The sequence below is a fragment of the Passer montanus genome, unplaced genomic scaffold (assembly GCF_014805655.1).
Source record: "Passer montanus isolate IOZ18808 unplaced genomic scaffold, ASM1480565v1 scaffold1236, whole genome shotgun sequence".
In the NCBI taxonomy this organism is placed as follows: Eukaryota; Metazoa; Chordata; class Aves; order Passeriformes; family Passeridae; genus Passer; species Passer montanus.
In genome coordinates, this window is record NW_024359123.1 from 1 (window position 1) to 4,816 (window position 4,816).

Here is a 4,816-nt window from a genome sequence, read left to right on the forward strand (position 1 = left end):
TTGGGGTCTGAGCCCTGGAATTTGGGGTCCAATCCCCAGAATTTGGGGTCAGAGCTCTGGAATTTGGGGTCTGAGCCCCAGAATTTGGGGTCTGCCCCCGAATTTGGGGTCTGACCGCCAGGATTTGGGGTCTGACTCCCCGACTTTGGGGTCCCCAGGAGGCCGTGCTGCGCGAGCAGCTGCAGGGGCTGCTGGAGGAGGAGGAGGAGGAAGGGCAGGAGAAGGAGGACGAGGAGCGGGATCCGCCCCGGCACCGGGAGCAGCCCCAGAGGAAAACCGAGAAACAGCGGCGCCGCGAGAAGGAGCTGAGGGAGAAGGTGAGAGTGGGATTGGGGTTGGGATTGGGATTGGGATTGGGGTCAGGATTGGGATTGGGATTGGGATTGGGGTTGGGGGCACCGGGAGCAGCCCCAGCGGAAAACCGAGAAACAGCGGCGCCGCGAGAAGGAGCTGAGGGAGAGGGTGAGAGTGGGATTGGGGTTGGGATTGAGGTTGGGACTGGGATTGGGATTGGGGGCACCGGGAACAGCCCCAGCGGAAAACCAAGAAACAGCGGCGCCGCGAGAAGGAGCTGAGGGAGAAGGTGAGAGTGGGATTGGGGTTGGGATTGGGATTGGGGTTGGGACTGGGACTGGGATTGGGGCCGGGATTGGGGTCGGGATTGGGATTGGGGGCACCGGGAACAGCTCCAGAGGAAAACCGAGAAACAGTGGCACAGGGAGAAGGAGCTGAGGGAGAAGGTGAGGGGGATTGGGGTTGGGATTTGGGATTGGGGTTGAGGGGAGTGGGAGTGGGATTGGGATTGGGATTGGGATAGGGTCAGGATTGAGGGGAGTGGGGTCGGGATTGGGGTTGGGATTTAAGAGGAGTGGGCTCGGGATTGGGGTCAGGATTGAGGGGATTGAGGTTGGGATTGGGGTCAGGATTGAGGGAAGTGGGGTTGGGATTGGGATCACGATTGGGATTGGGATTCGGGTCAGGAGCGCGATCACGGTTGGGGTCAGGATTGGGACTTGAGGGGAGCGGGACAAGGGAGGGATCTGTGGGGTCAGGGCTGGGACTGTGGGATCAGGGCTGGGTTTGTGGGATCCCTGATGGATCTGCAGGATCAGGGCTGGGTTTGTGGGGTTAGGGCTGGCTCTGTGGGGTCAGGGCTGGGACTGTGGGGTCAGGGCTGGGTCTGTGGGATCAGGGCTGGGTCTGTGGGGTCAGGGCTGGGTTTGTGGGATCAGGGTTGGCTCTGTGGGGTCAGGGGTTCATTTATGGGATCCCTGATGGTTTATGGGGTCTGTGCCCAGGCCGGTGCCCGCGCCCGTGCCCGGCTGGCCCTGGAATTAAGGTGGGAAATGGGGGATTTGGGATGGGAAATCGGGGATTAGGGTGGGAAATTGAGATTTGGGGAGGGAAATGGGGTTTGGGGTGGGAAAAAAGGGGATTTGGGGGTGGAAATGGGGTTTGAGGGGGGAATGGGATTTGGGTGGGATTTGGGGTTGGAAATGGGCATTTTGAGGCCAAAAATGCCAATTTTGGTGCTTTGCAGCTACGAGGATCCCGACCCCGAGGTGCAGCTGAGCGAGGAACTGCCCGAGTCCCTGAGGAGCCTCCGGGTGGGTTTGGGGGAAAAATCCCCATTTTTGGGAAAAAATCCTCTTTTTTTGGGTAAAATCCCCTTTTGGGGGAAAAAATCCTCATTTTTGTGGGGAGAATCCCCATTTTTGGGGGGAAATCCCCATTTTTGAGGGGAAAATCCCCATTTTTGAGGGGAAAATTCCCATTTTTTGGGGGAAATCCTCAATTCTGGGGAAAAATCCTCATTTCTCGGGGGAAAATCTTCTTTTTTTTGGGGGAAATCCCCATTTTTTTGGGAAGCATCCCCATTTTTGGGGGGAAAGTCTAAATTACTTTTTTTTAAATCCCCATTTTGGGGTGGAAATTCCTATTTTTGGGCGTAAATCTCTGGTTGTGAGGGGGAAAATTATCCATTTTTGGGAAAAAAACCCCATTTTTTTGGGAAAAATCCCCATTTTCATTGGAAAAAATCCCTATTTTGTGGGGGAAAACTCAATTTTTTCTAAAAAATCCCCATTTTAGCATGAAAATCCCCATTTTTAAAGATAAATCTTTGGTTTTGAGAGGAAAAATTCTCCATTTTTGGGGGAAAAAATCCCCATTTTGGGTGGAAAAATCCCCCTTTTTTTGGAAAAATTCAATTTTAAAAAAATCCCCTTTTTAGGGTGAAAATTCCCATTTTTGGAGGTAAATCTCTTGTTTTGGGAGGAAAAAATCTACATTTTTTGGGGAAATATCCCCATTTTGGGTGGAAAAAATCCCCATTTTCATTGGAAAAATCCCCCTTTTGGGGGAAAAATCCCCTTTTTTTAAAAAAAATCCCCATTTTTGTGGGGAAAAATCTTCCATTATTTTTTTAAATCCCCATTTTGGGGTAAAAATGCCCATTTTGGAGATAAATCTCTTGTTTTGGGGGAAAAAATCTCCATTTTTTGGGGAAAAACTCCCATTTTTTTGGGGAGAAATCCTCATTTGGGGGAAAAAAAATCTCAATTTTTTTTTAAAATCCCTATTTTGGGGTGAAAATCCCTATTTTTGTGTGTAAATCTCTGGTTTTGAGGGGAGAAATTATCCATTTTTTGGGGAAAAATGCCCATTTTTGGGGGGAAAATCCCCATTTTTTGGGGAAAATCTCCACGTTTTTGGGGAAAATCTCAGTTTTTTTTCCTACCTCCCCATTTTGGGGTGAATTTGCCCGGTTTTGGTGTCCAGCAGCCCCTGATGAGAGCCATCCTTGCGCTGTGAGAATCCCCGACCTGGGGATGTGAAGCTTTGGGGGTCCCGGGGTTTGGTCACGGGGACGAGACCCCGGGGGGGCTGAGGCTGCTGAGACCCCCGGTTTGGGGGAAAAAAGCAAAAAAAAGGCTCAGGAATGGCTAAAAACGGGATTTTGGAATTGGTTTTGGTGTCCCAGCCCGAGGGGAACGTGCTCAGGGATCGCTTCAAGAGCCTCCAGAGGAGGAACATGATCGAGCCGCGCCTCAGGGCCAAGTGAGTCACTCAAAATTCAGGGGGAAAAAAACAGAATTTTGGGGGGAAAAATTAAATTTGGGGGGAAAAAAAATTCAGGGGAAAAAAAAATAAATTTAGGGGAAAAAAACCACCAAAATTCAGGGAAAAATACACCAAAATTCAGAGGGAAAAATCAAAATTTAGGAGGAAAAAAACGAAATTCCGAAGGAAAAATTAAAATTCAGGGGAAAAAAAAACAAAATTCAGGGGAAAAAAACCCAAAATTCAGGGGGAAAAGCCTCAAAATTCAGGGCAAAAAACCCCCGAAATTCAGAGGGAAAAACATCAAAATTCAGAGGAAAACAACAAAATTTGGGGGGAAAACATCAAAATTCCAGGGAAAAAACCCAAAATTCAGGGAAAAAAATAAAATTCAGGGGAAAAACCCTGAAATTTAGAGGGAAAAAAACCAAAATTTGGGGGAAAAAAAATGAAATTCAGGGGAAGAAAACCAAAATTTAGGGGGAAAAAACCTGAAATTCAGGGGAAAAAACCACAAAATTCAGGGAAAAAAACCCCAAAATTCAGGGGGAAAAACATCGAAATTCCAGGGAAAAAAAACAAAGATCAGGGAAAAAAAAAAAACCAACGAAATTTAGAGGGAAAAAAAACAAAATTCAGGGGAAGAAAACCAAAATTTAGGGGGAAAAAACCCCCCAAAATTTGGGGGAAAAAAACCCAAAATTTGGGGGGGGGAAAAAAAAAACCAAACAAAATTTAGGGGGAAAAAAACCCCAAAACTCAGGGGGAAAAAACCCCAAAATTCAGGGCAAAAAACTAAAATTCCGAGGACAAAACCAAAATTCAGTGGGAAAAACTCCAAAATTGAGGGGAAAACCCCCCAAATCCACAGGAAAAACCCCAAAATTCACAGGAAAACCCCCAAATTTTCACAGGAAAAACCCCCCAGATTTTCCCAAAAACCCCAAATTTATGGAAAAGCCCCAAATTTTTGCGTTTCTGACCCAATTTTGGGTTTTTTCCCCAGGTTCAAGCGGCGTTACCGGGTGAAATACGTGGAGAAAAGATCCTTCCGGGAGGTGACGTGAGTCCGGGGGTCCTGGGGGGGGACCCCGAAATCTGGGACCCCCCCTGACCCCCGATCCAATTCTGGGGTCTCTGTGCCCGTTTGGGGGGGGTCTGAGCTCATTTTGGGGGCTCTGAGCTCATTTTGGGAGTTCTGAGCCCATTTTGGAAGTTCTGATCCCATTTTGGGAGTTCTGAACGCATTTTGGGGTCTCTGAACCCATTTTGGGTGGTCTGATCCCATTTTGGGTGGTCTGAGCCCATTTTGGGGTCTCTGAACCCATTTTGGGGGGATCTGGGGTCATTTTGGGGGATCTGATCCCATTTTTGGGGTCTCTGAACCCATTTTGGGGGATCTGATCCCATTTTTGGGGTCTCTGAACCCATTTTGGGGGATCTGATCCCATTTTTGGGGTCTCTGAACCCATTTTGGGGGGTCTGATCCCATTTTGGGGGCTCTGAATCCATTTTGGGGGGGGTCTGATCCCATTTTGGGGGCTCTGTGCCCATTTTGGGGGTCTCTAAACCCATTTTGGGGGCTCTGATCCCATTTTGGGGGGTCCGAGCCCCCCTTTCCCACAGGGGGGGACCCCCAGGACACCCCCAGAGCCACTCAGGTCTTGTGACCCCTTTATTGACAATTTTGGGGGTCTTTGTGACCCCTTTATTGACATTTTTGGGGGGGCTCTGCCCCCCCCAGCACCTCTGA

General features: G+C 48.8%; 1 long non-coding RNA gene across 3 annotated transcripts; it reads left to right on the forward strand.

Moving 5' to 3' along the window:
• The first annotated feature begins 161 nt into the window (after positions 1 to 161).
• Positions 162 to 4,191, forward strand: LOC120497206. 3 transcript variants are annotated; one of them, XR_005626449.1, is made up of 4 exons: positions 162 to 317; positions 1,541 to 1,607; positions 2,984 to 3,060; positions 4,070 to 4,191. It is a non-coding gene; the product is annotated as an uncharacterized LOC120497206 (long non-coding RNA). The 3 variants fall into 3 exon arrangements; XR_005626450.1 differs by lacking the exon at positions 162 to 317 and adding an exon at positions 421 to 462; XR_005626451.1 differs by lacking the exon at positions 162 to 317 and adding an exon at positions 720 to 740.
• Positions 4,192 to 4,816: the final 625 nt, after the last annotated feature.